A 27,340-nucleotide genomic window follows, 5' to 3' on the forward strand; every position below is an offset into this window, starting at 1 on the left:
TTTCATCATTCACCTCCCCTATTTATTTCCTGTTCACCTATCCCATTATCTCCCACTGTTCTTTTCACTGATGGCATCCCCACCGTGTACCCATCCTATCCACCATTCATCATCCATTCCCTACATCACCACCCATCAAACCTGCCACCACCTAATCCATCAACTTATCCCCATTATTTCCACATGCATGAATTCTTATGCCTAGCCATACTTCACTCTTCTCATACCCCTCATCACTTATATCCGCATCCCTACCCAACATACCCATATTCTCATGCCCACTAAACTGATCACCACCTCACACTCATCTTATCCTCCATACCATAGGTGTATCACCATCAACCTGACCCATATTGCTCACCAAGCACTCCCCATTTTCCACGCGGCATTGGCCATTGTTTAACATGACGCTATTGCCTATTGAGAGACTTCCAGTAAACCTTTAGTTGATTGTGCTCTGGACGAGGGCACTAATCTGGACCCAAAAATCATCTTTGCTGAATGCTCCTTGTGTTTCGATAGGTCTCTATAGTCTGAATGATGCAGGAGAAGAATGTTGTTCCATTGAGCACTGGCCATGCCGCTTCTGAAGGCAGAGCAGCTGGTGATATTGACGCAAGCACTGATGTGCTTGTGGATGACTCTCTCCTAAATGATGAAGCTCGACAGCCTCTCTCAAGGAAGGTTTCTATTCCATCATCTAGGATAAATCCCTACAAGATGGTCATTATTCTGCGGCTGATTATTCTCTCAATTTTCTTGCACTACCGAATAACAAATCCTGTGAATGATGCATATCCTCTGTGGCTGTTATCTATGATATGTGAGATTTGGTTTGCAATTTCTTGGATATTGGATTAGTTCCCAAAATGGCTCCCAGTAAACCGTGAAACATATCTTGATAGGCTCGCTGATTCATGCTCAGTTGGGTATTTTAATAAAAAATATTTATAAATCTTATGACCTTATACTAGCATAGCAAAGCTACTATAGTATAGCAGCTCTAGGGTCGAACTCTGGGATGGGTTTTCACTCTACCAGTGATAGACTCAAGATTAGAAATTGAGTCTGATGATTTCCTTTGTAAAAAACTTAAAGTTTAAAAGAAAATAAAATTTGTTTTGAAAGTGGTGTTTGAAACTAAACTAACATAGAACTAGGTAAAAATGAAAGAAAGAAAGTCTCCCGGAGTTAGAGGTTACTAGGATCAAGTTCAGAATGCAAAGTGGGAAATTCCGGATTTTTCTTCTCGTATTGGAGACAACAACATAAAGGATGGTTGTTTCCTGAACCGGTATAGGTTTAACAATGAAGATTTAATCCATAAAAAGTCAATAGAAATGGTAGTCAAGTTCCATTAATGGCTTTAGACACTATAGGTCTTCACCTTGAGCCACTTTCCAATGGCTCGTACATGATAACTAATGGTCTGATGTGGATCTAGCAATAAGTATCCACAGAGACCTAAAGTTATCATGTATTGGCCATTCAAAGTGATTCTAAGGGATTTAAAGCAAAACTTTAGATTTAAAAGCCATTTATGAACTCCAACTACTTGTATTTAATGCACGAGAGTTTTCCACTTTTGCATCTGGACTTTTCACCTAGCTTCCTTCACTCTAAGAAACCAAAGGTTTAGCCTCTCATCCTCTAGGAAAACATCCTTAGAGGTTGTTTGGCTTCCAAGAAAAAGAAAATAGTAGAGAGAAAAAGAAAGCAAAGAGATCTCTGTATTTCACTAAGTGTAAAATATACACAATATCTCGAGAGATGATTTCCACCCCTCTTATAGTCTTTATAAAGAAAAGCCTCTGATTGGCTAATTACAAGGATAAGAAAGGAATTTTCATAAAAAAAATACAAAAGAAAAGATCTCATGTGGAGTCGGCAGAACAGAGGAGATTTCGCACCAAAGTAGCATGGGCTGGTGCGAAATTCGCACTTTTGAGCTCCTTATACGGATGGCAATATACTACTATAGGTACTTGATTTGTCAGCAATTCCGAGCCGGTTCCGAATATGGGATTCTTGAAAGGTGATTTTGCACAATGAACAAAATAGCGCCTCCCAAAGTGATAGTGCACAACTACAAAAACTGCTTCATTCCTCTATTTTTCCTCTTTGCTTCTTTCCTTTACTTGGCTTGTCTTAATGATTCAAAAAGCTGTCAAAACACTAAAACTAGCCACAAATATGATTAGAAGTCATTGCTAGGTCCTTAACATGCCAACTGGAATAAAAATGGAGAACTACTACACAAAAGTGCTTAAAACATAATGAATTAAAGGCGCAAAATAGCACTTTTTGGGTAGTAATCACTCCCCCCAACTGACACATTGCTAGTCCCTGAGCAATGAAGGAGAGAAAAAGAAAGAAAAATAGATAATATAATAATTTACAAAATCATGTTGATCACTCCAAAAAATAATCAAGTGGCATGATTGGATCAAACTCTCACATGGCAAGTCAAGGATATAAAACTCAATCATCAACAAGAGTCATCAAATAACTTACCTATCACAACATACAAAGAGTGGGCATTATGCAAATTTGAGTATCAAAATAATTTCCACTCCCACAGGACCTACTCTTAATTTTCCACAAAAATCTAAGTGTTAAGGTGCTTAGTTTCCAGTTATAGTATGTCAAACTATATTCTCCCCCCAACTAAGGTTTTTCTCTAACTTTAGCAACACTAACCCCCATATAAAAGGCTAAGAACGCACCTTTTTTTTTTTTTTTTTTTTAAAAAAAAAACTCCACCTATCCACCCATGTAACGAGCAGTGAGGTCGGTGACTCCCAACCAATAAAGGCTTAGGGCACCAGGCTTCAAAGATTTTCACCATATACCCCTCGGACCTTGCTCGGGTTTCAAAGCAAGTGAAGCAAATTTTTTCATAAGACACATTGGCCTTTTATAAGGTGTCCCAACACTAATAGAATGAGGTCAAAGGCACCAAGTCGAAAATTTCCTAAGTTTAGGGGGTGAGAAAGTTTTCCATCTTATAACTGGAATCTAATGTGTTCAGTGTGTGAAAAGATTAGAGTGGAAGACTTAAGATTGAAATCAAAAGGAGCTTCAACAATTTATCAACTTAAATAAGCAAAATACAAACTCTGAGACTATGGCAATAAGATAAGAATTTAATTTCTCCCATTTACTTTTGAGAATTTATCTTTGAGAAACAAAGAGAGTTTGCAAAAATTTGTTAGCAAAATAACCTAACCAAAAATCCAAAAAATTACTTCCTCAACTCTCCCCCCAACTAGGATGAACATTGTCCCCAATGTTCCAAAAGCAAGTGATAATAAAAGGAAGGAAGTGATACCTCTTGATAGTAAGGGACTCTGAATGGACAGGAGAAACCACATGTTGCAAAAGAAAAAGAAATCATAAGAGTGATGAGTAGAGGAAATAAAAAGGAATAGATAATATACACAAAAAGGAAGATGTCTATATAAACTGAGAGAGTACAATATACAAGATAAACATGGAATACATCCAATCCCAGTATAAAAGTGGTCCAAAATATATATCACATTAAAAAACATAGAATATAAATACAAAACAAAAACAAAAAAAGGAAGAGGAGTGATCGTATGATCAAGTAGTAGGCTCCTCTGGTGGATAGGAGGGGTCCTCCGCTGCAACTGTGGAAGGTACCGCTATAGGTGTAGCATCATCAGCTAGAGCAAAAGGCTCTGAGGGCATAGGAGAAACAGGTGGAACTGGTGGCAAAAGACCAAGGTGCTGCTGAATCTCATGGAGAATGAGAGTTTGCTGGTCCTGTTGAAGCTGGAAGTGGTCCATCTGCTCCATAATGGCCGTCTGAGTAGTGGTCAGAGTCTGGAAAGAAGCGAGCAAGTCACGATACTCTGCACCAGGGATAGTAATGGGCGGCTCTGGGGTAGGAGGAACAGCAGGTGGGGCATCAAACGATGCTGCCTCTGGTACGGGCTCCGAGGGAGCTGAAGTGGACGGAGCAAATATAGATGGTAAGGGCTGTGGAGGAACTTCCCTTGGCTCGGGAATTTCTGGGGAATGCTGATGGAGCAATACCTGATTCCATTGGTCAAGAGAGAAGTTCTCTCGACAATGGCGGTGGGTCTCAGAATGAGGGTCTGCAGGGAAACCCATATGTGCCAGAACATGGCATAGCAGCCGAGGGAAAAGTAGAAGAATGGTGTCTGCCCTCGTAAGACGCCTCTTATGCACATTCTCCTCAAAATGGAGGAGGGAAGCCATAATCAAACGATGGGGGCCAAAGTAGTAGCCCTCAGAGATACGGAATAATGCCTCTAGAATGGCCCCTCGCCTCTGCACTCTATGCTGAAGAGGAAAAAGATTGGTGCGAAGCACCACATCAACTAGGAGCATCCCAGGGGGAAGCTCCTTCCTCATACTGATCCTGTTTGAAGATGTCCCTCGAGATAGTATACGAACCATGTCCCACTCAGAAAGTGGGGCCCATTGCCTAAATGCAGCTGGATCTGCTGGTGCATAAGGGATATGGAAAGCCTCGACAATCTGTCTAGCTCCCAAAATACCCTGGCGTCCATCAATGGTAAAAAGGATCGAGGCAGGTACCGGGACGCCACGAGTAGTCATAGACTGGTAAAAGTCTAAAGCTACTCGAGGATAAAAGAACTGTGGTGGCGTCATAAAGGGTACAAGATGGTACCTCTCAAGTAGGCAGTATGAATCCCCCAACTCAGGCTGCTGTCGCAAAACATGGTGATCAAAATACGCCTTGACATGGAATGCTCTTGCTTGGCAATCGAAGTTGCCCTCAATGGGCGAGCTGGTGAGGATAGGGCGTCTGGTGGGAGGAGGCTGAGACTGTGAATCTTGAGCTGCTCTAGAGGACTCTCCTGGCTCTGAAGTCTTGACCTTCTTTGTAGGAGGACTCCTAGCTAGAATCTAAGTAGGGGCCACAGGCGTGGCAGTTGCTCTCCTCGTATGGTATCTGCGCTGGGGGGCTGAATCAGGTAATTGTGGGGGTGCATCTAGTGGGGCCCGCACAGGGGCAGCTCTATGACTGCTTTGGGGAGCTGAGGCATAGCCTCATCGGGTCTTAGGCATAAGGGAGCAAAGAAATGAGGCTCAGAGGCTTGGGATTGGGGAGAGTAGGGATGAAAAATCCCAAAAATTCGCACAAGGGGAAGGGTGGTGCGAATTTCGCACAAGGGGAATGGGTAGTGCGAATTTCGCACAAGTGGATAGTGTTGTGCGAATTTCGCACAATGCACTATTCACTCGTGCAAAATGCGAAATTGGATTCTTTCAAATGGCAAAAAAATTTGGTTTTTGAGGATGGGAAATGCTGGTTGAGGTAAGAAAGGGGTTTTTCATGGTGGGCAAGCTTGGAAATGGGAGCTTTACAAGAAGAAAATGAAGGATTTTGAAGCACCCATAGCGGCGAAAATGGGTTTCTTATGAAGAAACCGTGGCATTGAATCCTTAGCTTGAGGTTTTGGTTTTGAAAAATCAAGGTTGGGTTTTGTTTAGGGATGGATTTGGAGTGTTGAGTGAAGAAATGAAGGGTTTTTGATGGTGGAAGGAGGAGAAAGAGCTGAAAATGGAAGGCATGGACTGTTATGAATAGTGTGGTGCCGTGGCTATGGGATGAAGCTCTTGAGATGGGCTGCCATGGTGGGATTGAGGATAGGAGATGATGAAGGAGAGGACCTTGTGGATGGAAAGGAGTGATCGGAAAAGAGGTGTTGAGAGGATTGAGAAAGAACAAGTGTAGATTTAAGAAGAGAAAACGGCTTGTAAAGAACAAATGCGAATTTCGCACAAGGTGAATAGTGAAGTGCGAAAATTTTCGCATTCCTGTGGTTTTCCAAGATCGAGAGCATGCTTTTTTTGAAAAATGGTCATAAAGGCAATTTCGCACAAGGTTCACATTCCTGTGCATTTTCGCACTGAGATTTTGGGTAGGGACCGAGAGGATGCTTTTTGGAAAATGCTCACAAAAGCGATTTCGCACAAAGGGGGTAGGGTGGTGCGAATTTCGCCGTGTCTTGGCTTTTCTCCCCTGTTTTCCCTTGTTTTCCCCTTAACTTCATTCTTCAAGCTTTCCTACCTGCATGTTAACACAAAAACCAATTCAAACCACATTAGAATGAAATTAAAGTCAAAAATAAAAATCAAAACATGCATATACACAAGAAAAAACACTAGATTAAACTAAAATCAACGCAAAAGGAAGCAAAAAGAGGATGAACTTTTTAGTCTTTGAAGAGACTAAGTTCAACCATGAACTGAGTGTTTTCATGTTAGAGGTGGATCAAGGAGGATGAATTTCTCCTTGTCTCGGGAAAATGATTCCATATAGGGCTTGAGACGATGCCCATTCACTTGAAAGTTTGAGTGCTATTGAAGTTGAGTAGTTCCACTACTCCATTTGATTGCACGTCATGAATTATGAAAGGACCCGTCCACCTTGATTTCAATTTTCCCGGAAAAAGATGAAGTTTAGAGTCATAAAGCAAGACTCTTTGTCCCTTGGTAAAATTCTTCTGATTTACCAACTAATCATGCCATTTCTTCAACCTCTCTTTTGCAATTTTTGAATTGAGGTAAGCATCATTCCTCATTTCCTCCAATTCGTTCAAATCCAAACATCTCTTTAACCCGGCTCTTGTCAAATCCATGTTGAGCTTCTTGATTGCCCACCATGCTTTATATTCAACCTCCATTGGGAGATGGCATGCTTTGCCATAAACAAGGCGATAAGGAGACATTCTAAGAATGGTCTTATAAGCGGTCCTATAAGCCCATAATGAATCCAGGAGCTTAATAGACCAATCCTTCCTGTTCACATTCACCACCTTCATCAGTATATTCTTGATTTCCCGGTTAGCTAACTCAACTTGGCCACTTGTTTGAGGGTGATAAGGTGTAGCTACCTTGTGCTTGACCCCATATTTGGCTAGAAGAGTCTCAAAAGGCTTGTTGCAAAAGTGGGTTCCTCCATCACTGATAATGGCGTTAGGCACTCCAAATCTTGAAAAGATGTTCTCCTTGAGAAATTTGAGAACCACCTTATGATCATTGATCCTACATGGGATTGCTTCTACTCACTTAGAGACATAATCCACTCCCACCAAAATGTAGGAGTGTCCAAATGACATTGGAAATGGTCCCATGAAGTCTATTCCCCAAACATCGAAGACATCCACTATCAAGATGGGGTCCAAGGGCATCATATTCCGGCGTGTTAGCTTCCCAAGCTTCTGACACTGATCACATCCCTTGCACATAGAGTGGGCATCCTTGAAAAGATAGGGCCACCAAAAACCTGATTGGACCACTCTCATGGCTCTTTTCTGGGAAGCAAAATGACCTCCACATGCACTATCATGACAATGGGATAGAATTCCTGATTGCTCTTGTTCAGGAACACATTTCCTTATGATTTGATCCACACAATATTTGAAGAGAAAAGGCTCCTCCCAATAATAGGCATGGATCTTAGCAAAGAAATGCTTCTTGTCTTGGGCACTCCACTCACTTGGAACTTTTCTAGTAACCAAGTAATTTGCAATGTGAGAATACCATGAAGCTACCTTTATTGACATGAGAGACTCCTCAGGGAAGTCATCATTGATAGGTACACCATGTGAGTCATGTGCTATCACAAGTCTTGACAAATGGTCAGCTACCACATTTTCTACTCCATTTTTATCCCGGATTTGGAGATTGAATTCTTGAAGCAAAAGGATCCATATTATCAATCTTGCCTTGACATCTTGCTTGGTTAGCAAGTACTTCAAAGCAGAATGGTCAGTGAACACCACTATAAAGGACCCTACCAAATAGGCATGAAACTTATCCAAGGCAAAAACTACTGCCAACAACTCCTTCTCAGTAGTTGTGTAGTTCCTTTGAGCCTCATTCAAAGTTTTGCTTGCATAATAAATCACATAGGGCTTTCCATCTTCTCTTTGCCCCAAAACAGCCCCCATAGCAAGATCACTTGCATCACACATTACCTCAAAAGGTAATTTCCAATTTGGGGCTCTCACTATTGGTGCAGTTGTGAGGAATTGCTTCAGTTCCTCAAAACTCTTCTGACATTTCTCATCCCACACAAACTTGGCATCCTTTACCAAGAGTTCACAAAGAGGTTTTGAGATTTTTGAGAAATCCTTAATGAACCTCCTATAGAACCCGGCATGTCCTAGGAATTGCCTAATTCCTTTAACATTTGTGGGAGGTGGCAACTTAATAATTAGCTCCACCTCTTATCTACCTCAATGCCATTCTTGGAGATTGTATGTCCTAAGACAATTCCTTGTTGTACCATAAAATGACACTTCTCCCAATTTAACACTAGGTCTTTCTCAATACATCTTTGGAGAACAGCTTCTAAATGCAACAAACACTCCTTATACGAACCTCCATATACAGTGATGTCATCCATGAAGACTTCCAAGATGCGCTCCACCATATCACTGAAGATGCTTAGCATACATCTTTGGAAAGTTGTAGGTGCATTACATAGACCAAAGGGCATCCTCCTATAGGCAAAAGTACCAAAGGGGCAAGTGAAGGTTGTCTTTTCTTGATCTTCCAAATCAATCTCTATTTGGAAGTACCCCGAGTAACCATCCAAAAAACAATAGAAAGGATGCCCTGAGACTCTCTCAAGGACTTGGTCCATGAAAGGCAATGGGAAATGGTCCTTCCTAATCATTGAATTCAACCTCCTGTAGTCTATACACACCCTCCATCCTGAGGTAAGACGTGTAGAGACTTCCTCCCCTTTCTCATTCTGGATCACAGTAATTCCAGATTTCTTTGGGACTACTTGGGTTGGGCTCACCCACAAGCTATCTGAAATGGGATATATGATCCCTGCTTGAAGTAGCTTCAAAACTTTACCCCTTACCACCTCTTGCATGTGAGGATTCAACCTCCTCTGGGGCTGCCTCACCGGTTGTGCATCTTCCTCCATGTAGATATGGTGGGTGCATACCAAAGGGCTAATCCCTTTCAGATCAGAAATTTTCCATCCAATAGCTTTTTTGCATTTCCTGAGGACTCCCAAAAGACTATCCTCTTGATCACTTGTGAGAGTTGAAGAAACCACCACTGGACATTTCTCATCTTCCTCCAAATATGCATACTTCAAATCAACAGGAAGTGGCTTCAAAACTAGCTTTGGAGGGTCCTCCGTAGCTGCCCCTTGTGAGTCCTCCTTATTGAACAGTGGTAAGATCTCTTCCCGTCTCCTCCAAGGAGACATGATGGCTAACACATCAGAGGGTTCAGGTAACCCTTCTTCAAGCACTTCAAGGCTTTCATTCAAGCTCTCTTCTAAATTCTTGTCACAATGCTCTTCAACCAAAGTGTTGATCAAGCACACCTCCTCCAATCCTTCTTCCTCTTCGGGGTGAAGATGTCTCTTGCATGGGTGGAATGTGTTTAGTTCCAAGGTCATGTTTCCAAATATGAGCTGCATCACCCCATTCCTACAATTGATGATGGCATTGGAGGTAGCTAGGAAAGGTCTCCCAAGGATGATTGGCACATAATTTGCTTCCTTAACAGTGGGATCAGTATCAAGCACCACAAAATCCACGGGATAGTAGAATTTGTCCACTTGAACTAGAACATCCTCTATCACCCCCTTGGGATTTTGACTAACCTATCAGCTAAGGAAAGAGTGATGGATGTGGGTTTCAATCCTCCAAGTCCCAGTTGCTTATACACAGAGTATGGGAGCAAATTAACACTTGCCCCCAAGTCTAGCAAAGCCTTCTCCACATGTGTCCCTCCAATGTTGACTGAAATGGTGGGACATCCCGGATCCTTGTACTTAACTGGAGACTTACACTGAATGATGGCACTTACTTGCTCAGTGAGGAATGCCTTCTTTGTCACATGTAACCCTCTCTTGACTGTGCACAAGTCCTTTAAAAATTTTGCATATGTAGGGACTTGCTTGATGATATCAAGTAAGGGTATATTCACTTTCACTTGTCTCAAAACGTCAAGAATTTTTTATGAATTCTTGATTCCCTTCTTTCCATGTAAAGCTTGAGGAAAAGGGGGAGACATATGTTTCTTCATCATATCCTCTTTAATCACTATCCTTGCCTCTTCTTCAATGCTTGATTTAGATGCATTTTTCTTCCCACTCTTCTCTTCTTGGTTATTGCTCTCTTTAACCAAGGTTCTCTTTGACATGAGTTCTTCATCTTGCCTCACCTTAGGCAAGGGTTGATCAACCTCCTTCCCACTCCTCAAGGTGAACACATCTTTGACCTCCCTCAACTTTGAAGACGCCCCATCTTGGGTTTCAACTTCATGAACACCCTTTGGATTTTGGCTTGGTTGAGAGGGAAACTTTCCTTTCTTATTCACTGTGTTGAGGTTGGTAAGCCTAGAGATGGAGTATTGAATATTATCTATCTTCTGAGATAGATCATTTTGGATCCCATCCATTCTCTTAATTTGAGAATTCTCAACATTTTCAATCTTTTGGTGCAATTGGGAGTTGATTGCCTTTTGTTCACCCACAAAGTCACCCATGACTTTACTTAAGTTCACAATGGCTTGCTCCACTGAAGAGGTTTGTTGAGGTACTTGGGTTTGGGCTTGTGGTTGGTATGGAGGTGGCCTTGGTTTCCAAGAAAAATTTGGATGGTTTCTCCAGCTTGAATTATAGGTGTTTCCATAAGGTGCATTGTTGTTGGGCCTAAATTGCCCCACAACATTGGCTTGATCACCTAACATCTCCCTCACAGCTAGGATGGTCGGGCACTCATCTACCACATGATCACATGAATGGAAAATAGTGCATGGCATGACATGGGCTTGTGTCTTGGAAATGTCTTGGACTTCATGCATTTTTTTCAACTCAAGTTCTTCCAACCTCCTTGCCATTGTTGCCACCTTAGCTTTCATGTCCATGTCTTCACTTAACATGTACATTCCACCCTTTGGATTTTGGCTTGGTTGAGAGGGAAACTTTCCTTTTTCTCTTGAGTTGGGCTCATCCCATTGATTCATGCCCGATTGGTGCTCCAGAAAGTGCTCCAAAAACGTGTCCAACAGTAGCGAAATGGGTGCGGCTGCAACATTTCCGTTCAGCTTTGCACAGTCGTCTTCAAACGGCTATAACTTCTTCGTTTCAACTCCAAATCGAGCATTGTTTGAAGATATGGACTCCTGACTTCCCAAGCTTTGAAACGAGATATAGTACACATGAAATGAACTTTGGGAAGTGATCAAAATGTGTCCAACAGTTTCCGAAATGGGGTGGTGCGAATTGCTCTGTTTTCCTCTGTTTTTGGCTTCCCCTGTGTTGATCATAAAAAAAATAAAACCCAAGTTAAATCAAACCAAAATAAAATTAAAGCAAGAAATCAAAATCAAAACAAATTTAAAAATAAAACAAAAAGATATGGACTAGCTAGTCTTTAAAAAAAACTAAGTCCATCAAAAAATTGGATCCTGATTTAGCTTGCCCGGATCCCATATGAAGTTTGCATTCCTCACTTGAGACTTGCTTTGTATGATCTTGCCATACAAAGCTTGGGGGAAAAGTGGATGCATCTGTTTCTTCATTATTTCTTCTTTGATGACTATATTCTGAGGTTCTTCGTCTATATAGTCATCTTTCTCTATGCTTTTCCTCTTTTTCTTTCCTTTGATTTCCTCCCTCTTTTCTTTCTCTGTTTCACTCTCTACCTCATGCTCTAGCTTGCATGCGGGCAGATCAACCTCTTTATCACTCTCCCCAACCTCCATTTCATGGATACCCTTTTGATTTTTATGAGGTTGAAAAGGAAAGTTTTCTTTCTCTTGCATTGCGTTGAGGTTGGCAGACCTTGAGCTTGTGTATTCGAGATTGTCTGTCTTCTGAGACAGATCATTCAACCTCCCATCCATCTTTCTGTCTTGGTTGTCAATTTCTTGCTTGACTTGATCAATGATGGATTTTTTAGCTTCAACAAAGTCTTCCATGACCTTGTTAAGATTCATCATAGCTTGTTCAAGGTTTGAGGCTTGCTGTGGTGCTTGAGCAGGTTGCTGATACTGAGGTGGCCGTGGTTCCCAAAAGAAATTTGGATGATTCCTACAATTTGAATTGTAGGTGTTATAATCACCAAATATCTCTCTCGCCACTGGAATGATAGGACACTCCTCCACCAGGTGCTCAAAAAACTGACAAATGCCACATGGCATACCAAACATCTCCCTCGCTGCTGGAAGGATAGGACACTCCTCCACCAAGTGCTCAAAAGATTGACAAATGGCACACGACATAGCTTGCACTAGTGTTTTAGAAATGGCATGCACAACTAGCAATTTGTGAATTAAAAAACAGAGAAAACAAAAGAAAATAAAAGAAAATAAAATTCTAAAGAAAATTATTAAGATTAACTAAAAACTAAATAAAAGATATACTAAAACATGAACAAAGGAAAATAAACAAATAAAAAGAGTTAGTAAAAGGAAAAGAAAAGTCACCAAACTTGTCATGAAGATCACAAGTACTTTAAAAAGGTCATATCACTGTAAAGTGGCACCATCCCCGGCAACGGCGCCATTTGATTCATGCCCGATTGGTGTTCCAATTGATTTAACTCAATTGATGTGCTTTGATCTCAATCCTCATACGGGAGTAATCAACAAAATTTATAAACCTATTTCACCATATACCGGGGTAGCATTTAGCTAGCATAGTATAGTGGCTCTAGGATCATCCACAGAGATGAGTTTTCACTTCGCAATTAATATTAGTTCAAAAACTGAATTGGTGCTTTTTCTTTTCTTTGTTAGCTTTAAAAGAAGACATAAGTTTGAATGAAAATGGATGGTATTAAGCTAACCTAACATAAAGTAACTAAAATTAACTAGAAAGAAATTAGAAAGAAAGGTGTTTCTTGGGATTTCAGGTTACTAGGATCAGGTGCCAACTACAAAGAGGGAGATTCCAGTCACTTGAATCTTTTCCTCGCATTCGAAATTTAACCTATAGTTATTTCCCGAACCTGTGTGATACAGATGCTTGCCATTAATGGTTTCAACGCTAAATCCCTCTCACTGATACACCTTGCAATGGCTCGTACCTCTCACCTAGTATTTTCCATTCAAGGTGATCATTAACCTTGGACTTCCCTTCTCAAGCTTGCAAGAGATAACTAATGGATGTCTCTTTCGAGTCCAAAAGCTTACCAAGTGTTGGCAATTCTAGAAAATCCTACCTTCAAGTCACCTCCCAAAAGCTCGTAAGAGGTAAACTGGTGCATCTCCATGGATGGAGATCACTTGCCTTACCAAGTATTGGCTCAGGTGAATTGAGGGCGTTTTAAGTTAACTAAAAACATAGAAATCATTTACGGGCCACACTTTCTCTTCATTAAAACGGAAACAACAAAATCTCACACTTATGTAGCCGGAACCTTACTTAGCTTCCTTCACCCAAGAAACAAAAAGCCTAGCCACTCATCCTCTGAGAAAACATCTCAGAGAATGTTTGGCTAGCAAGAAAATGAAAATGAAAGAGAAGGAAAAACAGAGCAAGGCTCTGTACGTCGATTCTATATATTTCTATATCTATATATATTACAATGGATGCACGGGAATATATATAGAGAAGTTTTTCCAACCTTCCTAGCTAAGAAATCTTATGATTGGTGGATTACAAGGAGAAGAATGGAAATTTATACAAAAATATCTAAAAGAAAATATCTAAAGTGGAGTCGGCAAAAACAGAGGAAAATTCGCACCACGCATGGGCTGTGTGAATTTGGAAGGTGTTGTGCAAATTTCGCACAATGTTCGCACAAGTTGAAGGTGTTGTGCGAATTTCAAGGTGTTGTGCGAATTTCGCACAAGCCTGGAGCAGTTGTCTTCCGAAGGCCATATCTTCCTCATTTTAGCTCCAAATCGTACACGGTTTGAAGCGTTGGATTCTTGACTTCCTGAGATTTGAAATGGTATATAGCATGTAAAAAATAGACTTCGGGAAGTGCTCCAAAAGTGCGAAAGAAGACTGCAGCTGCTGTCCTCTGTTTTCCTCTTTGCTTCCCTTTGCTTCTCTTTGCTTCTCTCCTTTTGTTGGCTTGTCTTAGTGATCCAAAAAGCTTTCAAAACACTAAAAATAGCCACAAATATGATTAGAAGTCATTGCTAGGTCCTTAACATGCCAATTGGAATAAGGATGGAGAACTACTACACAAAAGTGCTTAAAACATAATGACTTAAAGGTGTAAAATAGCACTTTTTGGGTAGTAATCACCCATCCTCTTGATACCTCGGATACATAGCTTAAAAAGTCCATGGCTTCTTCTGGATTCTTACTCATAAAATCTCCTCCACACATGGTTTCAAGAATTTGCTTCATGGAGGAAGACATCCCATCATAAAAATTGCTCACCAAGAGCCATGTATCAAAGCCATGATGAGGACAAGCATTGATGGCCTCCATATACCTTTCCCAACATTCATAGAACTTCTCATTTTCTTTTGCAGAAAAGTTTGAGATTTGTCTCTTCAACCCATTGGTCCTATGGGTGGGGAAAAATTTCTTCAAAAATTCGGCCTGGAGATCAATCCAATTCCTTATGCTCCTTGGCCTTAAAGAATTAAGCCATATTTTTGCCTTGTCCTTCAAAGTAAAAGGGAATAGCTTGAGTCTCATCAAGTCTATTGAAGCTCCTCCCTCTCTAAAAGTATTGCACACCTCCTCAAACTCCTTGATGTGGGCATATGGGTTCTCACTCTCCATTCCATGGAGATTTGGTAGGAGGGGCACAATATGGGGCCTTATAATCAGCTGCTCAAGATGAGGTACGATGCATGAGGGTGCACTCATCCTTGGTGGGTGCATCCTATCCCTCATGGATAGATATGCATTTGGATTACCCCCTTGACCGTGTTGAGAATTCTGATCCTCTTGTGGAGGGTCCATGATGTTTACATAGATATCCAACTCTGTGTCTTGAGGATTCTCTATCCTTACTAGTCTTCCCTCTTGGTCCCGAATCCAATAGGGCATGCACAAGTTACAACTTCCCTGAAAACAAAACAAAGACAACAAAAAAAAAAAAAAGAAAGCTAGAAGAAAGTTAAGGTTAGAAAGAAAATGAAAGTAAACTTAAAAAAAAGGAATTCTACAATTAAAAGAAAGGAAATGAAGTTAGTGAAAAAGGAATTCACCAAACTTGTGATGGAAATCACAAGTAGCCTCTAAAAAGTTGTATCACTGTATCGTGGCCCATCCCCAGCAACGATGCCATTTTGATTCATGCTCAATTGGGTCTTTTAATAAAAAATATTTATAAATCCTATGACCTTATACTAGCGTAGCAAAGCTACTATAGTATAGCAGCTCTAGGGTCGAACTCTAGGATGGGTTTTCACTCTACCAGTGATAGACTCAAGATTAGAAATTGAGTCTGATGATTTCCTTTGTCAAAAACTTAAAGTTTAAAAGAAAATAAAATTTGTTTTGAAAGTGGTGTTTGAAACTAAACTAACATAGAACTAGGTAAAAATGAAAGAAAGAAAGTCTCCCGGAGCTAGAGGTTACTAGGATCAAGTTCAAAATGCAAAGTGGGAAATTCCGGATTTTTCTTCTCGTATTGGGGACAACAACATAAAGGATGGTTGTTTCCCGAACCGGTATAGGTTTAACAATGAAGATTTAATCCATAAAAAGTCAATAGAAATGGTAGTCAAGTTCCATTAATGGCTTTAGACACTATAGGTCTTCACCTTGAGCCACTTTCCAATGGCTCGTACATGATAACTAATGGTCTGATGTGGATCTAGCAATAAGTATCCACAGAGACCTAAAGCTTATCATGTATTGGCCATTCAAAGTGATTCTAAGGGATTTAAAGCAAAACTTTAGATTTAAAAGCCATTTATGAACTCCAACTACTTGTATTTAATGCACGAGAGTTTTCCACTTTTGCATTTGGACTTTTCACCTAGCTTCCTTCACTCCAAGAAACCAAAGGTTTAGCCTCTCATCCTCTAGGAAAACATCCTCAAAGGTTGTTTGGCTTCCAAGAAAAAGAAAATAGTAGAGAGAAAAGGAAAGCAAAGAGATCTCTGTATTTCACTAAGTGTAAAATATACACAATATCTCGAGAGATGATTTCCACCCCTCTTATAGTCTTTACAAAGCAAAGCCTGTGATTGACTAATTACAAGGATAAGAAAGGAATTTTCATAAAAAAAAATACAAAAGAAAAGATCTCATGTGGAGTCGGCATAACAGAGGAGATTTCGCACCAAAGTAGCATGGGCTGGTGCGAAATTCGCACTTGCTTGGGCTGGTGCGAAATTCGCACTTTTGAGCTCCTTATACGGATGGCAATATACTACTATAGGTACTTGATTTGTCAGCAATTCCAAGCCGGTTCCGAATATGGGATTCTTGAAAGGTGATTTTGCACGATGAACAAAATAGAGCCTCCCAAAGTGACATTGCACAGCTACAAAAACTGCTTCATTCCTCTGTTTTTCCTCTTTGCTTCTCTCTTTTACTTGGCTTGTCTTAATGATCCAAAAAGCTGTCAAAACACTAAAACTAGCTACAAATATGATTAGAAGTCATTGCTAGGTCCTTAACATGCCAAGTGGAATAAAAATGGAGAACTACTACAGAAAAGTGCTTAAAACATAATGAATTAAAGGCGCAAAATAGCACTTTTTGGGTAGTAATCACTCGCTCTAAGATATGACGGAGAAGGAGAGCCCTCACAGTTAGCTACTGTTGACATATTTGTTAGTACTGTGGACCGTTTAAAGGAGCCACCTCTTGTAATAGCAAATACCGTCTTGTCCATCCTTGCAGTTGACTACCCAGTTGACAAGGTTTCTTGTTATGTCTCTGACGATGGAGCGGCTATGTTGACATTTGAAGCTTTATTTGAGACATCTGAGTTTGCTAGGAGGTGGGTCCTATTCTGTAAGAAGTTCAGCATTGAGCCTAGGGCCCTAGAATGGTACTTTGCTCAAAAGATTGACTATCTGAAAGACAAAGTGCATCCAGAGTTTGTTAGGGAACGTCGTGCAATGAAGAGGGAGTATGAAGAGTTCAAAATTCGGATAAATGCATTGGTTTTTATGGCCCAAAAGTTTCCTGAGGAAAATTGCATGGGATAGCTGATTCAGCCAAGGTAATGGAATAAAAATCTGGAAAGAATTCCCTGAAGACTCCTTTTGAAGTTGTGATTGCTAGATTCCCCATTACCTCATTCTTTCATTTCTGTTTGGTTCGTCGGAAGTGGAATCCATTGCTCATTGGTGCAGGGATGTGGTGATGCTGGCTAAAATTCAAATTGTCTACGTCATTAACTGTCTTGGTTCTGACACGTCTGATGAGCAAGCAGGCTGTGTATATATGATGGCCATGCGCACATGTATGAGGCTGAGGGAAAGAGCCTGGTTGGAGCCATGTCAGGTCATGAAAACTAGGTGCTCGGTGAGGCTATGACGCCTTTAACTGTGGCTGGTTCATCAGCATAACCGGAGGCTAGCACTCATTCCAATATACTAGTGTTTCTTGCTCACCTTCAGTTTGGGCACTTGGAGGCCTAGTATAAAGCTCTTGACCACCTTGCTGAAGTAATGAAAGAGAGGCTTCAAGGATGCCAAGTTAGTGATGCTTTGCGGGATAAGTACAAGAATAACTTTTGGCTCTTGGAGGATGAAATAGGTCAATATCAGTATCATGGTCAGCTTAAGGGTTCACAATCAGTAACTTACTACCTACTAATGATGCAAGGAAAGGAATTTGTTGCTATTCCAGCTGGATCTTGGTACAACTTTAACAAAGTTGCTCAGTATAAGCAACTCACCTTGGAGGAAGCAGAAGAGAAGACGAAGAATAGGAGGAGGACTGCAGATGGATATCAAAGATGGATGATGAAGGCGGCAAATAATGGACCTGCTGCATTTGGTGAAGTGGAGAAGCTTGATGACAAGGAGACTGGTGGTACAGCAAAGGGTATGGGACGAACACAACAGCTTTGAGCACAACTTTGTTCAACAATAGGTTGAGCTGTGGCTCTTGCTATGAGATTAAGTGCGTGAATGACGGAAAATGGTGCCTGCCTGGCTCCATTATGATCACAACCACTAATTTACGCCCACCAAATAATGCCTTTCCAAACACTGCAGGAGGGTGGTGCAACCCTCCTCTGCATCACTTTGATATCTCTCAGCCTGTCTTCTAACACATCGCCCAATATAGAGCTGGGATTGTCCCTGTCTCTTACAGAAGGGTACCCTGCAGGAGGAGGGGATGCATCAGGTTTATCGTCAATGGCCACTCCAACTTCAACCTAGTCCTCATCGCAAACGTTGGTGGAGCTGGTGATGTTCATGCTGTGGCAATCAAATGGTCAAGGACTGGCTGACAGTCTATGTCCAGGAACTGGGGCCAAAACAGCATGAGCAACAGCCGAGGGCTAAGTGGACAGCATCCCTCACTAAGATACTTGTAGACTTGATGGTTGACTAGGATTGAAATGGGACAAGGAGCAACTGAAGAACCGGTATGATGTCTTGAGGAGGCAATATGTCAGTGTCAAGTCGCTTCTTGATCAAAGTGACTTTAATTGGGATGAAAACACAGGCATTATCACGGCCAAGGATGACGTATGGGGAAACTAAATTAAGGAACATCCTGACGCTGAGAGTATGAGAAGCACTGGCTGCCCAATTTACAAACAACTATCCATGACCACCTTTTGGGCCACGTGTCTTTTTTTTATTTATTTATTTCTTTATCTTCAATTTTAAAATAATTTCCAAATTTCCCGTTTTTAAATAGTTTCCAATTTCTCGATTTTCATATAATTTTAACTTTTCAAATCTTCATCCTTAGTTTTTTTTTATTAAGCCTCAAAATATCAATTTCAATAAAAATTTGCCGCCATTTTCTTCCCGGCGAGCCTCATTTTCACATCTTCCATGATTTCTAAAATGTTTTAAAATAAGTGTGAATTACATCTCATAATTCCAAATAATGGAATTTATGGAATTAATTCATGCTAAAATAAATCAGGCTTTGAAGGGGGCCCCACATACATGATTTTATGATTGATTGATTGATTGATTTGACCGTCATGCACAATTGATTTATTTTTCTCTATGACATGCACGAGATTATTCCTTAATTGTACACTAACCTCCTCTCTTGATAGCGCATAGTGACTCGTTGCCCAGGTACGCATTCTCTCTTGCTCTGATCTTTTTCTCTGCATGCTATGGCTTATAGTGTGTGATCTTGTTGACTACCATTGATCTCCTTATCGATTACCATGATTGCTTCATTTTATTAGTAGAGACCCGACTTTAGGGACTTAGAGGGGTGCTACAGTCTTTACCGTACCTTCTCGATAAGTAACCTGACCCCCGAACCTATCCGGTTTTTCATAGACCACCTTTTCCAAAATAAGGAGTCACACTTAGGGTTTTCTTTCTTATTTTGTTTACCCTTTAAAAATAAAATAAAAATAAGTGGCGACTCCAAGTCATTTTCTTAATGAATAAAATCATTTTCAAAATAAAAATCGAGCTCGCCATCGAGTGGAAGCGCATGAGTAGAAATGCGGGGTCCCTAGCGGCAAAAATTCAAAATCAAAATTCATGTAATTAGAAATCAAAGTGTCACTCATATGCAATCAAAAATTCAAAAAAGTCAAACTCATGCAATCTAAAATAATAATAATAAAAAACATACGCTAAAAATTCATTTAGCCCTAAACCCATGCAATGAGGAAGCAAAATACAAGACTAAATGCACTAGAAAAAACAAAGTCAAACCAAACAAAACCCTAAACTAAAAAATAAAAATAAAAATAACAATAGAGGTCACTAATCATCACACTAAGGATTTGTAAAATCCCTCCAAGATGTCTCCAAAGAAAATCCAAAGACAATGATCAAACAAGACACAATGGACCATCAATGGAGACTAAAAAATAGCTCGGAAAAGGATAGTAAGTGTATAATGAGGTAGCAAAGGATGAACTATGGATAGCATGTGCCAAGGAGACAAAATGGAGGGTCTACACCAATATTGATACCACAAAAAACATAGATCTAGATAATAAAGCTACACACCTTTGATCATGATGTTCTCGGATCGATTCTGATCGATGTAGATAACTCAAAAGTCGTAATGGATATTGTAAACACCATGATCTTCCACACAATGAATCTTCCTTGTGTCTAGACACTAAGATGGTGGAGATATCAAGGGTGGAGGCTAAGATTCTCTCTCTAAACTATAGGGAGAAAATGACAAGACATGGAAACCCTAACTCCTAAAGGGGTATTGATTCGTCCCCAATTGGTGTCCTCTAGGATCGTTCACTGGGATGAGTTTTCATTTCACACCTGATATTACTTTAAAGAATTGGATTGGTGGTTTTTCTTTTATGAGTTAGCTTTAAAAGAAAACATAATCTTCGGTTTGGAAAAGGTTGGTTTTAAGCTAACCAAAAAAATAGTAATTGATTTAATTACAAAGAAAAGGGTCTCTTGGATTTTTCAGGTCACTGGATTCAGGCCCCTTATACAAAAATGGAGATTCTGAATCTTTCCTCGCATTGGGGATTTAACCTATAGTTATCCCCCCAACCGGTGTGTTACAGTTGCTTCCCATTAATGGTTTCAACGCTAAATCCTTCTCACTGATGCATCTTGCAATGGCTCGTACCTCTCACCTAGCATTTGCCATTCAAGGTGATCCTTAACCTTGGATTACCCTGCAAAAGCTCGCAGGAGATAACTAATGGATGTCTCCAGAGAGTCCAAAAGCTTACCAAGTGTTGGCTATTCTAAGTAATCCTACCTTTAAACCACCTACTAGAGGCTCGCAAGAGATAACTAATGGATCTCTATGGATTGAGTCCGAAAAGCTTACCAAGTGTTGGCCCAAGTGATTATAAGGGATTTTAAGTTAACTAAAAATATAAAAACCATTAACGGATCACAACTTCCTTTTCATTAAAAACTGAAACAAGGAAAACTCCCACTTTTGTAATCTGGTCCCTTACCTAACTCCCTTCCGTCCAAGAGACAAAAAGTCTAGCCACTCTTCTCTGAGAAAACATCTTCAGAGGTTGTTTGTCTAGAAAGAAAAATACAATCAAAACGAGTAGGTAAGGCAGAGCAAAGCTCTGTATATTTCATACTAAAAACATGTACAAGTGATCCCCTCCCCAATGTCTTCCAAGATTCAGAGATGAGAGATATATTACAAGGAGATAGCTTAAGATATATAAAGAGAGATATTTTCAACCTCTTGATTAGATATCCTAAATATCTTAAAAGATCTTCAACTGATTACAAGGAGAGAATTGATAATTACACCTAATATCTGAAGGTAAAAATCTAACGGAGTCGGCGTAAAATATCTAAATATTACATTTTCGCATGAGGAAAAGGTGATGCGAAAGTTTTCGCATAGGAGAAAGGTGATGTGAAAATTTCGCATGAGAGAAAGGCAGTGCAAAAATTTTCGCATCAGGGAAAGTCAGTGCTAAAATTTTTGCATCAGGAAAAGTCAATGCGAAAATTTTCGCATTAAGGAAAGGTGATGCGAAATTCCTTCTCAGCTTGGTGCAGTTGCCTTCAAATGGCCATAACTTCTTTGTTTCAGCTCCAATTTGCACACCATTTGAAGCATTGGACTCCTGACTTCCCGAGCTTCAAAATGATATATAGTATGTAGACAATGGACTCCAAAAAGTGCTCCAAATTTGACTTGCAACTACTATCCTTTTGAATTTCGTATAGCATGTGAAGATTTCGCATCACCATGCGAAATTGCTTCATGAAGGATTTCTTTCTTTGATCCTCTTCCTTGCATCTCTTGATTGGCTTGGAAGCTCATTCCCAAGGGTTGCACAAAATTCTCCCTCATTCTTGGCTTGCTTCAATGATAAAAAAGCTACCAAAAACACCAAAACTAGCCAAAAATTGATTAAAAACATTTGCAAGGGTCCTTAATGTGCCAATTGAGTTAAAAGGTATTAATTACTACTCGAAAGTGTTTAAAAGAGTTTATAAGAAGCTGATTCGACTCGAGCAACGACGCCATTTGATTCATCCCCGGCAACGGCGCCATTTGATGCGACTCATGGTAGCTTAGCTTTAAAGGCGTATCAACAAAATTTATACCTTAGATACTATTACTAAAGTAGCCAAGCTACTATAGCATAGTGGTTCTAGGATCGTTCACTGGGAAGGGTTTTCGCAAACACAAGTGATATTCAACTTAGGAAAATAGGTGATTTTCTTATGGATGTTAGCTTTAAAAGAAGATGTAAATGGTTTAGAAAGATTTAAACTAATTTAAGCTAACATTAAAGACTAAAATGAAAGGGTGTAAAAACAAGTTTCTCAAAGATAGGATAGTTATGCTCTGGCTCTTATGCAAATTAGAAATCTCAGGATAGGCTCCTCGCGTTGGGGTTGCAACTATGGTGATGCTTGCTTCCCGAACCGGTATGGATTTAGCAAATCAAGTTTTAATCCTTTAAAATGGCAAAACAGATGGTAGTGAATTTCATCAATGGTTATTCACCTTAGACTTCCTTTGAATGGCTCGTAAGAGATAACTAATGGTCTAAAGCCAAAAGCTTACCAAATATTGGCAACTCAAAGTCATTCCAAGTGATAAACTCACCTTTCAATGGCCATTGAAATTGGTTCTAATGGATTAATGCAAAACTTGGAATTGAAAACCTCACCTTCCAATAGCTCGTAGGAGATAACTAATGGATAGAAATCCAAAAGCTTATCAAGTATTGGCCGTTGGAAGTTGTTCAATGGAAATAAAAACTAAACTTTGCATTAATGAACTATTAATGAAAAACGACTACCTTACCTTCCGGGTGCAAGAAATTTCCATGGGAATGCATCCAAGCCATCACATAACATCCATACTTTGAGAAACTTAAAAGGTTAGCCTCTCATCCTTGGGGATTTCATCCACCAAGGATGTTTGGCTACTAAGAAAATAAGAAATAAAAAGAGAAGGAGAAACAGAGCAAGGCTCTGTAGTATATTTCAATATATATGGGTATATTACATAAATTTCTCCTTTTGTTTCAACGGATGCAAAGGAGTTTATATAGAGAAGCTTTTCCATCCTTCCTAGCTAAGAAATCTTATGATTGGTGGATTACAAGGAGAAGAATGGAAATTTATACAAAAATATCTAAAAAGAAAAGATCTCGTGTGGAGTCGGCAAAACAGGGGAGGTTTCGCACAGGGGTGCGAAATTCGCACAGGGGTGCGAAATTCGCACAGGGGTGCGAAATTCGCACAGGTGTGCGAAATTCTCACAGGTGTGCGAAATTCGCACACCATTCAGAAGGTGTGCGAAATTTTCGCACACCTGAAGCAGTTTTCTTCCGAAGGTCATAACTTCCTCATTTCAGCTCCAAATCATGAACGGTTTGAAGCGTTGGATTCTTGACTTCTTGAGCTTTGAAACGGTATATAGCATGTAAAAAATGGACTTCGGGAAGTGCTCCAAAAGTGCCAAAGAAGACTGCAGCTGCTGTCCTCTGTTTTCCTCCTTGCTTCTCTTTGCTTCTCTTTTGCTTTTCTTTGCTTCTCTTTGCTTTTCTTTGCTTTTCTTCTTTGGTTGTCTTGTCTAAGTAGCTCCTCCATCATTTGGCATGCTTGAATTGATTCATAAGCTGATATAAACATGTAAACTTGCCACAAAATGGTTAAAACCAATTACTAAGGACCTTAATGAATTAATTGGGTTAAATGAATATGATTACTACACAAAGGTGCTTAAAACCATTATAATTAGGTCTACAAAATGGCACTTTTTGGTAGTAATCACACCCCCCAATTGACTCATTGCTAGTCCCTTAGCAATGGAGGAGATAAAAACTAAGTAAACTATAATAATATACATAAAAGGGATCATGCAAATCACTCCAAAAAATGATATGAGCGGCATGATTGTATCAAACTCTCACATGGCAAGTCAAGGATATAAAACTCAATCATCAATAAGAGTCATCAAATAACTTACCTATCACAACATGCAAAGAGCGGGCATTATGCAAATTTGAGTATCAAAATAATTTCCACTCCCAAAGGTCCAACACTTAATCTTCCACAAAAATCTATGTGTTATTTATTAGTTTCCGAATATAGTATGTCAAACTAATCTCTCCCCTGAACCTAGTTCTTTTCAAAGCTTAGCAAACTAATCAACCTCCAATAGGCTAAGAACGCACCTCTTTTCTTTCACAATTTTTTTCTTGTAGGAGTGCAAAGCTTAAAGGCATTCTTTTCTAAATTGTCCATGTAACGGGGGTCCATCGATGACTCCCAACCAATCAAGGTTTAGGGCATCAAGCTTTAAGGATTTTTCAACCACTAACTCCTCGGATTTCACCCCGGACTTTTGAGAATAAATTTTTAAATACCCAAGCACCTACAATATGTTAAACTCCACCTATCCACCCATTAACGAGCATTGAGGTCGGTGACTCCCAACCAATTAAGGCTTAGGGCACCAGGTTTTAAAGATTTTCACCATATACCCCTTGGACCTTGCTCGGGTTTCAAGGCAAGCAAACATTTTTTTTTTTCAAAGGCTCATTGGCCTTTTACAAGGTGTCCCAACACTATTAAATGAGGTCAAAGGTACCAAGTCTAAAATTTTCCTAAGTCAAGAGGGAAATAGCTTTTCATCTTATAAACGGAACCTATTGTGTTTAGTGTGTGGATAGCTTAAAGTGGAAGAACTAAGCTTGAATTCAATAGAAGTTTCAACAATTCATCAACTTTAGTAAGCATAATACAAACTCTAAGACTATGGTAATAAGACAAGAATTTAATTTTTCCCATTTACTTTTGAGAATTTTTCCTTAATAACCATGGAGAGTAGAATAAAAACTTAAAAAATTTTAAAATTAAGCAAAAAGCAACTAAATTATCAAAATAACTTAGCATTAATAACAAAAACTTCCTTCCTCAACTCTCCCCCCAACCAAGCTGAACATTGTTCTCAATGTGACAAAGCGATTAAAAAATAGGGAGGAAGTGGTACCTCTTGAGTAATATGAAGTATGAGTCATGTAGGAGAAACCACATGTTTCAAAGAAAACATAAGAGTTAGTGAGTAGAGGAAATAGAAAAATGTCAAGTTTAAACAAAAATGAAATGATGTCTATATATGATGTATCATCAGTAATACATCCAATCCCATAATATAAGACATCAAAACATGGATTTGTCTATACTAATATGTAAATACAAAAATTAAAGAGATGATCAAGTAATGGAAGGGTCCTGTGGAGTTGATGCATCTGTGGTGGCCTTCTGAGTAGGTTGGATCAGGACTTTGGCCTCTGTTCTGGTATTCTCCTTGGATGGCATAGTCTCCTCAACTGGAGCTTTCAGTTGGAGCTATGGGCTTTGATGGTTTAAGGAGGTTAGAAATGGAGTGAGAGGCTTCATGTGTGTGATCCCAGGGTGCACGGGCTCTTTGACTGCTCTGGGGAGCTGTGGCATAGCCTCCTCGGGTCTTAGGCATAATGGAGTAAAGAAATGAGGCTTAGAGGCTTAGGTTTGGGGAGGGTAGGGATGAAGAAGTTGAAATTTTCGCACAAGGGGGGGTAGGTGTGCGAATTTCGCACACCTCAAAAAGGGGTGTGCGAAATTTTCGCACAGGGCACTATTCACCCGCGCAAATGCAAAATGGTGGCTCCTTCAAATGGCCATAACTTCTTCGTTTCAAATCCAAATTGATCACCGTTTGAAGCACTGGACTCCTGACTTCCTAAGCTTCAAAACGACATATGGCATGCATAATTTGAGCTCCAGAAAGTACTCCAAAAACGTGTCCAACAGTAGCAAAAAAAATGGGTGCGGCTGCAACATTTCCGTTTAAGCTTTGCACAGCCGTCTTCAAACGGCCATAACTTCTTCGTTTCAACTCCAAATCGAGCACCGTTTGAAGCTATGGACTCTTGACTTCCCAAGCTTTGAAATGAGATATAGTATGCATGAAATGAACTTCGGGAAGTTTTTCGCACAGGGGAGGGGGGGGGGGTGTGCGAATTTCGCACACCTCAAAGGGGGTGTGCAAATTTTGCGCATTCCTATGGTTCTCCAAGACAGAGAGCATGGTTTTGAAAATTGGCACAAAAAAAATGAATTCACACAAGGTTCGCACAAGGGGGGGTAGGTGTGCGAATTTCGCACAGGGGACAGAGAGTATGCAATTTTGAAAAGTGGAGCAAAAATGAATTCGCACCGGGTAGGGGAGGTGTGCGAAATTTGCACACCTCAAAAAGGGGTGTGCGAAATTTGCTGAAACTTGATTTTTTCTCCCCTGTTTTCCCCTGTTTCCACCAAGACTTCATTCTTCAAGCCTTCCTACCTACATGAACACTTCAAAACTCTTCTAAAAAACATATTAAAACTAAATTAAAGCTAAGAATTCAAACTAAAACATGCATAAATTTAAAGAAAGCATAGAATTTAAATGAAGCTGATAGCATGTACCCCAAAAAGAAGATGAACTAGTTAGCTCATCCTCACTCACACACCCACTTCATGCTGAAATCCCCCTGGATCCCAAACAAAATTGGCATCCTTCCCAATTGGTCTAAGGGAATTCGTTTCTCTTCTCTTCCCTAGAGAAGTGGATGCTTTAAAGGATTCATGTAACCCTTTATCATCTTGAACCTTATGATTTTCAATGGAAGGTTGGTCCATAGAGTTGTCATAGCAATCCCCCACCAAAGTGTCGATCATCAACACTTTCCTTGATCTTTTTGCATTGGTTCCTTGAAGGTTATGGTGGGGTTGAGGAGGAAGCGTCCTTTTCTCCCTTGCTATGTCGAGATTGGTGAGCTTCTCAATGGAGTCTTGAACTTTTTCTATCCTTAGTGATAGATCATTATAAACCTCCTCCATTCTTACATTTATTGAACTCTCCAAATTATCAATCTTTTCATTAAGATGAGAGTTGATCTTTTGTTGCTCACCTACAAAGTCCTCCATGACTTTGCTTATATTCAAAATGGCTTGCTCCAATGAAGATGTACTCATTGATGGTTGAGGTTGAGGTTGGGTTGTAAGGTTGGGATAGTTATTCCAACTTGAGGTGTAGGAGCTTTGGTAATCGCGCATTTCTCTCATAGTTGGAATGGTAGGGCACTCCCCTACCGTATGCTCATATGAATCATCTCCATTCAAAGCATACTTACTACCCCATTGGCTTTGTTGAACTTGCCTTTTCCCTAATTCAATCCGATCCCTCATGGATAAGTATGCAAATTTGTCCTTCTCATGATCATAA

At 40.0% G+C, this 27,340-nt stretch overlaps 1 non-coding gene and 2 pseudogenes across 1 annotated transcript; all 3 read left to right on the forward strand.

Annotated features, from left to right (window-relative positions):
- The first annotated feature begins 505 nt into the window (after window positions 1-505).
- LOC117928365 lies at window positions 506-17,145 on the forward strand (annotated as a pseudogene).
- Window positions 14,421-14,527, forward strand: LOC117929409. The gene has a single exon (XR_004653755.1). It is a non-coding gene; the product is annotated as a small nucleolar RNA R71 (small nucleolar RNA).
- A 465-nt stretch (window positions 17,146-17,610) lies between the features above and the next one.
- Window positions 17,611-18,488, forward strand: LOC117928366 (annotated as a pseudogene).
- Window positions 18,489-27,340: the final 8,852 nt, after the last annotated feature.

Source organism: Vitis riparia, chromosome 13 (assembly GCF_004353265.1).
Source record: "Vitis riparia cultivar Riparia Gloire de Montpellier isolate 1030 chromosome 13, EGFV_Vit.rip_1.0, whole genome shotgun sequence".
NCBI classification, from domain to species: Eukaryota; Viridiplantae; Streptophyta; class Magnoliopsida; order Vitales; family Vitaceae; genus Vitis; species Vitis riparia.